Source organism: Oncorhynchus masou, chromosome 21, assembly GCF_036934945.1.
Source record: "Oncorhynchus masou masou isolate Uvic2021 chromosome 21, UVic_Omas_1.1, whole genome shotgun sequence".
Lineage (NCBI taxonomy): Eukaryota > Metazoa > Chordata > Actinopteri > Salmoniformes > Salmonidae > Oncorhynchus > Oncorhynchus masou.
Genome location: NC_088232.1, coordinates 30836016 through 30848172, shown reverse-complemented (window position 1 = coordinate 30848172; position 12157 = coordinate 30836016). Strand labels below are relative to the sequence as shown.

General features: G+C 43.4%; 1 pseudogene; it reads right to left on the bottom strand.

Annotated features, from left to right (window-relative positions):
- Window positions 1–335: 335 nt before the first annotated feature.
- On the bottom strand, window positions 336–11954 carry LOC135508120 (tRNA (adenine(58)-N(1))-methyltransferase catalytic subunit TRMT61A-like; annotated as a pseudogene).
- Between the last annotated feature and the right edge of the window lie 203 nt (window positions 11955–12157).

Here is a 12157-nt window from a genome sequence, read left to right as displayed (position 1 = left end):
TGTTAAACCCTAGGTTCTCCCGCTGATATATTTTTTAAAATTAGCAGACCTGTACACAAACTCATTGGTCATGTGTGATGAGTACAGACAATGTACAAAATCATTGGGCAGAGGTTGTGTTCCTTTGTGTAATGGTCTGTTTCTTCTACAGTAAAATGGTTTACAGTCCCTCACACAGAGGAAGAGAGGGAAGTAGAGCACATCTGCACCTCCTCCTCCCAGCCTGAACGGCTGCCATTCCTCTGCCTTTTTTGGTCTGGAGCCACAGCTCTGTCCAGTAATGAAGATAATAGCACACCATAAGTTAAAGAAAACATATCACAGTACAACCAAGGCAGTAGGAAGGATAGTAAGGTGTTTATTTTGCAGAGGGTGATGCTGTAACGAGGCTGAGACAAAACACCATCTCCCAAACACAAAGTGCAAAACAAATATACACATATGTTTAGAAACAAACTGGGTAGTAATGGGAGATTGTAACCATCAATTGGAAATAAGGTAGTATTATTTAAATCCTGAATGATGCAAGAAGATATCGGTGGCATGATAAGTGATTGGATTGTACATGACAGACTAAGAGCATATCTCAGACAGCTTTCCACAGCCCTGTGTAGAGACCCTCAGCCATCAGTTGCCTAGCCTAGTGGTTAGAGCGTTGGACTAGTAACCGGGAGGTTGTAAGTTCTAATCCCCGAGCTGACAAGGTACAAATCTGTCGTTCTGCCCCTGAACAGGCAGTTAACCCACTGTTCCTAGGCCGTCATTGAAAATAAGAATTTGTTCTTAACTGACTTGCCTAGTTAAATAAAGGTAAAATTATAAAATCCCATTTAGCTCTCCCTCCGTGAGAGTGTTTGAGTATGTGTGGGTACGTGTGTATGCACACATTCATCAAAGGCCACGGAAGACTAAAACAGCAGCAATTTCTCAATCACGTCTCTCCCGAAGGGGATGTCGACTGAAATGTAGAGTTTTAGCTGAGCAGGGGAGAGGAAGGGAAATACAGTAAATCAGTCTGTGGAGCAGAGGTTTTCCACCCAGGTCAAGTTAGGACCCAAGTCACCAGCAATGCATTTAGATCTTGGAGTTTCCCTGACATTACCTAGACCAACAGTATCTACAACCTCCAGCAGTCAGTCCTCTACACCCGGGGTTTGGTGGCAAAGGTGAAGTAGCCTGTGTGCCCTGTCATCTCCCTGGGGGGCATAGTTGTCTTAGAGAACAGAGGTCCCCGGGTGTCGGTGGGGATCTCCAGGGGCCGGTCAGTACCAAAGTTTGGTAGGGGGAGCATGACGGTGCGCACGTCATGCACCTTCAGCAGAACCTCCAGAGTGCTGATCGCCTCGAAACCATCATCATCCAGCGCCTCACACGTCTTCTGCACCTGCTCAATACATGGGGAGAAGGAGCATACACACACGTCCCCCTGCAGAGGGAGAGAGAGAATGAGACAGGGGGGATTACAGGATGGAGACAAAGGGTAAAACAAATAAACAAAAGGGAGTCAATTATTCTGTTTGAATCTCACACACTTTGCTTCTATGCAATTTCTATGTAAACGTCCTGAGTTTCTATGTAAACGTCATCCCTAATGGAGAATCCTCTAGCTAGGTTTAAGATGATTTTTCAACGCCGATACAGATTATTGGAGGACCAAAAAAAAGCTGACACCGATTAAAAATCGGCCAATTTATTAAATTTATTTGTAATAATGACAATTACAACAATACTGAATGAACACTTATATTAACTTAATATAATACATCAATAAAATCAATTTAGCCTCAAATAAATAATGAAACATGTTCAATTTGGTTTAAAAAAAATGCAAAAACAAAGTGCTGGAGAAGAACGTAAAAGTGCAATATGTGCCATGTAAAAAAGCTAACGTTTAAGTTTTGCTCAGAACACAAGAACATATGAAAGCTGGTGGTTCCTTTTAACATGAGTCTTCAATATTCCCAGGTAACACGTTTTAGGTTGTAGTTATTATAGGAAATATAGGACTATTTCTCTCTATACGATTTGTATTTCATATACCTTTGACTATTGGATGTTCTTATAGGCACTTTAGCATTGCCAGTGTAACATAGCTTCCGTCCCTCTCCTCGCTCCTGCCTGGGCTCGAACCAGGAACACATCGACAACAGCCACCCTCGAAGCAGCGTTACCCATGCAGAGCAAGGGGAACAACTACTCCAAGTCTCAGAGCGAGTTACTTTTGAAACGCTATTAGCGCACACCCCGCTAACTAGCTAGCCATTTCACATCGTTTACACCAGCCTAATCTCAGGAGTTGATAGGCTTGAAGTCATAAACAGCTGCTTGCAAAAAGCACTAAAGTGCTGTTTGAATGAATGCTTACGAGCCTGCTGGTGCATACCATCGCTCAGTCAGACTGCTCTATCAAATCATAGACTTAATTATAACACACAGAAATATGAGCCTTAGGTCATTAATATGGTTGAATCCGGAAACTATCATCTCGAAAACAAAACATTTATTCTTTCAGTGAAATACGGAACAGTTCCGTATTTTATCTAACAGGTGGCATCCATAAGTCTAAATATTCCTGTTAAACTGCACAACCTTCAATGTTGTCATAATTACGTAAAATTCCGGCAAATTAATTTGCAACGAGCCAGGCAGCCCAAACTGTTGCATATACCCTGACTCTGCGTGCAATGAACGCAAGAGAAGTGACAATTTTACCTGGTTAATATTACCTGCTAACCTAAATTTCTTTTAGCTAAATACACAGGTTTAAAACAATTCTGTGTATTGATTTTAAGGCATTGATGTTTACATTCGTGCAACGATTGTGCTTTTTTCGCAAATGCGCTTTTGTTAAATCATCCCCCGTTTGGCGAAGTCTGCTGTCTTTGTTTAAGAAGAAATAGTCTTCACATAGTTCGCAATGAGCCAGGCAGCCCAAACTGCTGCATATACCCTGACTCTGTTGCAAGAGAAGAGACACAATTTTCCTAGTTAAAAGAAATTCATGTTAGCAGGCAATATTAACTAAATATGAAGGTTTAAAAATATATACTTGTGTATTGATTTTAATACAAGAAGCCAAGTGTTAAACGCTGAGCTGTAATTGATGAACAGCATTCGTACATAGGTATTCCTCTTGTCCAGATGGGTAGTGTAACAGCTCTGTCTGTGGACCTATTGGGGCGGTAAGAAAATTGGAGCGGGTCTAGGGTGTCAGGTAGGTTAGATGTGATATGATCCTTGACTCGTCTCTCAAAGCACTTCATGATGATGAAAGTGAGTGCTACGGGGCAATAGTCATTTAGCTCAGTTACCTTAGCTTTCTTGGGAACAGGAACAATGGTGGCCCGCTTGAAGCATGTGGGAACAGCAGACTGGGATAGGGATTGATTGAATAGGTCCTTAAACAGCAGCCAGCAGTCTGCGCATTCTCTGATGACGCGGGTAGGGATGCCGTCTGGGCTGGCAGCCTTGCGAGGTTTAACACGTTTAAATGTTTTGCTTCCGTTGGCTGCGGTGAAGGAGAGCCCGCAGATTTTGGTAGCGGGCCGTGTCAGTGGCACCCTCTTGTGCTCAAAGCGAGCAAAGAAGTTTAGTTTGTCTGGGAGCAAGACATGGGTGTCCACGACGATGCCGTTTTTTTTTTGTAATCAGTGATTGACTGTAAACCCTGCCACATACGGCTCGTGTCATTGAATTGCGACTCTACTTTGTCTCTACACTGACGCTTAGCTAGATTGATAGCCTTGTGGAGGGAATAGCTACACTGTTTGTATTCGGTCATGTTTCTGTTCGTCTTGCCATGATTAAAAGCAGTGGTTCGCGCTTTCAGCCCAATTTTTCATAACAATCGGAAATCTGTATTTTTGGACACAGATTTTGGCCGATTAAAAAATATATATTTAAAAAATACATCTTTATTTAACTAGGCAAGTCAGTTAAAGAACACATTCTTATTTTCAATGATGGCCTAGGAACGGTGGGTTAACTGCCTTGTTCAGGGGCAGAACGGCAGATTTTTACCTATCTCGCAACCTTATGGTTAACAAGTCCAACGCTCTAACCACCTGCCTTACATTGCACTCCATGAGGAGCCTGCCTGTTACGCGAATGCAGTAAGAAGCCAAGGTAAGTTGCTAGCGAGCATTAAACTTACCTTATAAAAAACAAATCAATCAATCATAATCACTAGTTAACTACACATGGTTGATGATATTACTAGTTTATCTAGCGTGTCCTGCGTTGCATATAATTGATGCGGTGTGCAGTTGCGAAACAGGACTGTCGTTGCTCATTCATTATGGTTGTAATTGTCATTATTACAAATTAATTACTCGGCATCAGCTTTTTTTGGTCCTCCAATAATCGGTATAGGAGTTGAAAAATTATGATCGGTCGACCTCTAGTACAGGTGCATCAAAGCTGGGACCGAGAGACTGAAAAACAACTTCTATCTCAAGGCCATCACTGTTAAACAGCAATCACTAACATTATGTTGGCAGCAGCCACTCACCGACTCAAATCTCTAGCCACTTTTATAATAAAAAATTGGATGTAATAAATGTATCATTAGTCATTTTAAACAATGCCACTTTATATAATGTTTACATGCCCTACATTACTCATCTCATATGTACAGTCGTGGCCAAAGGTTTTGAGAATGATACAAATATCAATTTTCACAAAGTTTGCTGCTTCAGTGTCTTTAGATATTTTTGTCAGATGTTACTATGGAATACTGAAGTATAATTACAAGCATTTCATGTATCAAAGGCTTTTGACAATTACATGAAGTTGATGCAAAGAGTCAATATTTGCAGTGTTGACCCTTCTTTTTCAAGACCTCTGCAATCCGACCTGGCATGCTATCAATTAACTTCTGGGCCACATCCTGACTGATGGCAACCCATTCTTGCATAATCAATGCTTGGAGTTTGTCAGAATTTGTGGGTTTTTGTTTGTCCACCCGCCTCTTGAGGATTGACCACAAGATCCCAATGGGATTAAGGTCTGGGCAGTTTCCTGGCCATGGATCCAAAATATCGATGTTTTGTTCCGAGCCACTTAGTTATCACGTTTGCCTAATGGCAAGGTGCTCCATCATGCTGGAAAAGGCATTGTTTGTCACCAAACTGTTCCTGGATGGTTGGGAGAAGTTGCTCTCGGAGGATGTGTTGGTACCATTCTTTATTCATGGCTGTGTTCTTATGCAAAATTGTGAGTGAGCACACTCCCTTGGCTGAGAAGCAACCCCACACATGAATGGTCTACCGTTGGCATGAAACACAGGACTGATGGTAGCGCTTACCTCGTTTTCTCCGGAGAAGCTTTTTTCCGGATGCCCCAAACAATCGGAAAGGGGATTCAGAGAAAATGACTCTACCCCAGTCCTCAGCAGTCCAATCCCTGTACCTTTTGCAGAATATCAGTCTGTCCCGGATGTTTTTCCTGGAGAGAAGTGGCTTCTTTGCTGCCCTTCTTGACACCAGGCCATCCTCCAAAAGTCTTCGCCTCATGTGCGTGCAGATGCACTCACACCTGCCTGCTGTCATTCCTGAGCAAGCTCTGTACTGGTGGTGCCCCGATCCGGCATCTGAAGCAACTTTAGGAGACGGTCCTGGCGCTTGCTGGACTTTCTTGGGTGCCCTGAACCATCTTCACAACAATTGAACCGCTCTCCTTGATGTGCCGATAAATGGTTGATTTAGGTGCAATCTTACTGGCAGCAATATCCTTGCTTGTGAAGCCCCTTTTGTGCAAAGCAATTATGACGGCATGTGTTTCCTTGCAGGTAACCATGGTTGACAAAGGAATAATGATGATTCCAAGCACAACCCTCCTTTTGAAGCTTCCAATCTGTTATTTGAACTCAATCAGCATGACAGAGGGATCTCCTGCCTTCTCCTCGTCAACATGCACACCTGTGTTAACGAGAGAATCACTGATACGTCAGCTGGTCCTTTTGTGGCAGGGCTGAAATGCAGTGGAAATGTTTTTGTGGATTCAGTTGATTTGAATGGCAAAGAGGGGCTTTGCAATTAATTGCAATTCATCTGATCACTCTTCATAACATTCTGGAGTATATGCAAATTGCCATCATACAAACTGAGGCACCAGACTGAAAATTAATATGTGTCATTCTCAAAACTTTTGGCCACGACTGTATATACTATAAATATACCGTCTACTGCATCTTGCCTATGCCATTCGGCCATCGCTCATCCATATATTTATATGTACATATTAATTCCTTTACACTTGTGTGTATAAGGTAGTTGTGAAATTGTTAGATATTACTGCACGGACGGAACTAGAAAAACAAGCATTTCGCTACACTCACATTAACAGCAACCATCATTGATTGAGAGAAGCAGAAGAGGTGATCAGGCTGTCAACAACACTGATCCAGGGAGTGTGTGAAAGCTACTGTTCAAGGTTCTAGACAACTAGTCAAAATATATCACGGGCCAGGCAGCCGTGCATACTGACAGAGGCAGAGAGAGGTCAGTAACAAACACGGTTGGGCCAATTGTCTCATCTTCAAGTAGGGACATTGTGTGTGTTGTGTGGCCAGGTCTAAATCAGGTTAAGAGGGTTGTGTGGGGACAGATTGAGTGAAAGGGGTTGGAGCAGAACAAACGCAGTGGGAGAGAGAGGGACAGGTCTGCCACTCATGAGCAGTGGTGTAAAGTACTTAAGTAAAACATAGTTTTGGGGGTAATATGTACTTTTGAAATGTATATTTTTGACTACTTTAACTTCACTGCTTTCCTTAACAAAATATTGTACTTTTTACTCTACATTTTCATTGCCACCCAAAAGTACTCGTTACAATTTGAATGCTTAGCAGGACAGGGAAAAAAAGTCAAATTCACACACCTGGTCATCCCTCCTGCCTCTGATCTGGCAGACTCACTAAACTGACATGCTTTATTTGTAAATTATGTCTCAGTGTGAACCTATCTTTCAGTAAATGTAAGAAAACAAGAAAATGGTACCATATGGTTTGCTTAATAAGGAATTTTAAATGATTTATACTTAAGTACATTTTAGCAATTCTATTTACTTTTGATACTTAAGTATATTTTCAACCAAATACTTTTAGACTTTCATTCAAGTAGAATTTTACTGGGCGACTTTTACTTGAGTCATTTTCTGTTAAGGTATCTTTACTTTTACTCAAGTATGACAGTTGGGTACTTTTTCCACCACTGCTCATGAGTTTAGTTTACCAGGATCACAGCAGATCCACTTAACCCAGGATCACCTCCTCCTCTGGCCAAAACCTGGACGTGCAACACTCAGGCTCCAGGGAGAAGAATGTGTGTGTGTGTTTCTATGGTGACAAGGAAGCAGTGACAGGACCAGTGTTGAACTTCACAGAACTGAAAGAGCCGAGGCAGAACGTGTGTACGAATACATGAGTAGAATCAAACGCACAAGACTATGCATGCGTTTCCACTGAGATAATGCATCCAGAGAAATACTACACACATCATTAACTAACATCCAAGAATGTGTGCAAACTGCAAAGGATTTCCCTCGAAATACAAGCCCCACAGTAGGGGATGAGAGCAGCTTGCCAAGATTTCTTCATTAACCTGGAGAGAGTGAGTAAAGCATGCAGCCTCAATCCCACGCCTATTACAGAAGCCCAGGTCTCACTGTGCGAAGACTTGATTGTAGATTTAACAGTGTAGGAACAGCGAGGTGGCTTTTTAGCCTTACAAGTAAAACAAGCAGACATTTACTTGTAAGTGCCAAACACACGCACACCCCAAAGTAGAAGAAAAGTAATATATTAGACAAGCACTCACAAAAAAATGGTTTAATCTTGGAAATCTGGGAACTTTTAGATAGCGGACGTTCCATTGACAAATAAGAGCCTCCTTTCTCCTGCTAGACAGCTCTAAAGACATCCCCCATTGGCCCCATGTTGCCTGGAAGAAGGGGGGGGGGGGTGTCTGTGCCAGGATACAGGGTCTTCGGAGCACAGCTTCTCTAAATAAAAAAAGGGGCAGGCCACTGGCCAATTTTTAAAAAAGAATTACAGTGAGAGAGAAAAAAGAAATTCTTCACATTCTACCCCTGACCCTGGTTCTCAGATAGCATGACCAAATTTAAAGCAGGGGAAAGGAAAACACACTTTTATTATTAGTGGTTATACAAGCTCTGTGCAGGAGCATGTGAAGCTCACAGGGGCAGTATAATTGACTGGTCAACTGCTGGACACCCTCGGCTGAAGCACAGAGACACAGATCCATAGTGTTCAGTCCTCTAGAGTGAATGAGAGCGAGATGGGGAAAGGGGGATACCTAGTCAGTTATACAACTGAATGCATTCAACATTTATCCCAACCCTTTTGAATGAAAGAGGTGCGGGGGGCTGCCTTAAATCGACATCAACGGCGCCCGGGGAACAGGCAGAAAGACATATTTTTACTTTGTCAGCTCAGGGATTCGATCCAGCAACCTTTTGGTTACAGGCCTAATGCTCCTACCCGTCAGGCTACCGGCCAGACTCAAGTCTCTAAGACTGGAACAGAGGGAAATAAATTGTGCCTTGCCTAAAGGAGACTCATGCAACCTCTCCCTACAGCACATAACCCTGTATGGTCATGGGACTAATTCTATATCCAGATATCTGGCTGTGTGTGTAAGGGGAAGTCGGATAGCTAAAGAGGAATATGCAGAAGTGAAACCATAAAAGGGAGGAGTGAAACATCTAATGAAGGAGAAAATGTAGGAAAGGGTGCTGGAGTCTTTGCATTGTTGCTAGTCCATGTGCCACATTCCATTTCTTATGGAGGCTTCCGTTTAATAAGATGATCAGTTCATGGGCCTCAGGATTATAAAATCAACTCAATCTTTTACAAAGCAGTTCATAAACCAGTGATCCAAAGTAAGTAACTGTACTAAGCTAGGGTTATGCGAATAATAGCCCTGATGTATTTTATCCATGTCCCACCTTTAGCCCACGAACACACACGCTCGCAGAGACTGACCACCCAACTAAGCCACCAACTTGCCCAGGCTTGCCCCCACTGCACCATGGGCCCTGGTCTGCACAGAGAACACTGCATGCACTTTAATCAGGTCACTTTATTCTGCGTCCGTGTGACATGGAAGAAAAAAACAGGGAGGAACACATGCGAGACAAGGACCCATTTAATAAGCACTCTGCTGACCCAGATCAAAATCCAATATGGAAGAGTGCACTGCACTGCCAGGGAACAAAGGCTTGCTGGGATTTCAGAGTGGACAGGCCAAAGTCATGTAATTGGGACCAAGTTTTTGGCTTTCTCCACACACAACCTTGTGTCTTACCCTGCCTCCTCATGGCAATCTTGGCATGTTGGACGGCCTCCCAGGGAGAGGGGATGTCACCCTCCTTGCAGATGTCCTGGTTACGGACGATAGCCTACGCGGTGCTCCCTGAACTCCTCCGCCACCTTCTCAGCACGCTGCTAGTGGAACTCCAGTGTGCAGGTGGCTTGTGGGCGCAGGATGGCGTGGGACAGAGACCTGCTGCCCATACCTACAACCACAACAAAACAAACAGGGAATGGGTTCAGAGAGGGTATGAGACGAGTGGCAGTGGTAGTGTCATAGATGGCTGGCGTTTTCACAACGAGAAATGTCAAAAACAGATTAATACCATTTTCATGTCATATTCCATAAACGTGTCTGATGTACAGTACATAGTGTTTGTGTAGTTGTGCAAACATCAAAATAGTAATCAAATATTGGACTGTACATCATACTATATGACCACAACAATACTTGCTGTTGTCTGATTGCGTCTGAAGCGATCTTGTGACACGTGGTTAGTGCAGGGGGACATGGTGATGGGTTCAGTGACCCTTTCTCCTCCCATTGCATCACTGCTGCTTTTGTTCTCATGGCAACAATGGGTGCAATGTTTACCCCACAGCGGCACATTGACTTGCTAAACGCCACGTCGTTTGACCGACCGGATGACTGACGTCAGAGCCAGGGGCACAGACAAGTGCCTGGTAACTACTTACTGCATGTAATCTGATGCTATGTGTGGGTAGTGTTACCGCATGGTAAGCCATTTCCCAGGATTTGTAGTTTACTCCCCAATTTCATTCACAACTCTGCTCCAGTGTGTGTGATGTTCTACTATGACAATCCTTAAGCACTATGGGGATAGCGTCAAATCGCAAGTATGCAAGACATCCAGTCACCTTCCATGGTAATATCAAGCAGGAACATTCCCTCAGGGTACACGAAGGCCTAAGCATGGAGTGCACTGAGGACACATTACTTACATATTCCACTGTAAAAAAAAAGAACATCAAATAATCACACACTACTGGTCAAAAGTTTTAGGACACCTAATCATTCAAGAGTTACTTTCTTTTTATATCCCAGGACAAATGAGTTAGCTAGCTAAATTGCCATGAATGTTTAATGCTTTTCGACAGCGCTCCCAGTCTAGTCAGCATGTAATCCTGGCAGCAAGATGGAGCCTGGTCAGCAGGCAGCAAAGAGGGAATAAATTAAACATGAGAAGCAGCAGAACATAACAGGAGACCTTGTGCTAGCCTGCTGAACGTCAGTGCAATCTAGCCGCAAGGTGACTCCTCTAGTGACTGAATTCTCCCTACAACACATGGTGCACACAGAACAGCCAACTGATAATCACCTATCACTGCCTGTTTACATTGCTCAGTCCCAAAGTCACTCAAGACAAAATAAGTCAAACCTGATATTAATAAGTGTTTATCGGCAGATAAGCTCATTGCAACACCGCAGGACATGTTGCGGCTCCCCATTATGCCAGGGAGGGCGAGTGGAGGATGAGCAAACAGTTTGTTCATCAATACGCCGTTTTGAGTTGGCACACACGTTTACCGATGTTCCATCAATAACCTGCCCGACTGGGAAGGAACAGAACAGCAGTAAAGCATGATGAAGCACTGCAGCAAGAGCAGCCGTCTGCCTCCAGATACTCCTAGCCAGGCACGTACACACGGCCAAGGCTGCAGCAGCCAACCATTAACCACCCACACACAATCATTTTTCTTCTGAAATTAATTCAACCGGTGGACACTCCTTACTGGGGGGAGATTTCTAGATGGTACTACTGTGGTGTTCCATCTCACGTCTAGTTCAGATCATTCTCATGACTGACCGCTTTACTGAATTTGTCAAGAGAGAAAGCTGAAGTAGAATTTGATACCTGTGGGCACTCGAAGTCTAAGTAATGGGATGTAAAACTCCACACGGTGTGTCCCAGTGAAAACAGACATCAACAGCTTTCTTCAAAGGTAGATAATCATGACAACTTGACATGCGTCATCAAAAGCCAAGTGTGATGTTGTCCCCGCCACTTAGCTCTTGAGTGAAAGCTTTCACTAACTGGCCCCTCTGTTACAAGAATCATTGGTGTCACATTTAGCCTTTTGTTGTTGAGTGCGCGGTTTCCCACTAGTCTATGACACATTCCTCCTCCAGGTCTTCTCTCTGTGACCCTCTCCTACAGGGACATGAAACATGCAATCCATACTGTATGGCATATGCTAAGCAGTTATTCTGTGAAACGGTGACATTTGGGAAAGTTTCAAATTATTCATGTCCTCAGATAAAGTAGCTTACACAAAGTTGGAAATCAGCAGGTTTTGTCCCTCTCACCGGTTTCATAGACAACAGAGCCAGGCTTGAGTTCCAGCATCATGATAATGTTGGCAATGTCTATTGTGTAGGGGCAGGTTGAGGGTCCACAGCTCAAGGGTGGGGTGCATCACATAGATCAGGAGACCATTGTGCCAAAGCGCTGGCCTATCAGGTCCTTGGAGTGGCAAATGACTCCATAGCGTGTCTGTGTTTGGGAACCCTGCTGCACCTTGACTGGCATCATAAGTCATAACCCATGAAGATAATGGCAACATTACCCTCCTGGATAAACTCTGAATACTCTACAAAACTCATGTCTTCTATCACAGGGGGGAACCAAGGTAAAGAGCTCCAGATGTTATCACCACAAAGACTATCAAAAAGAGTGGTAACTAGTGAACATTTCCCCCATGACAAACATAACACTATTCACAAATGCATAAAAATACAAGCTTGTACAATGTAGTGGGCGACATAGCTGTGTTAAGCTAAACATCAGTTCTGTCTCCTGTTAGGTG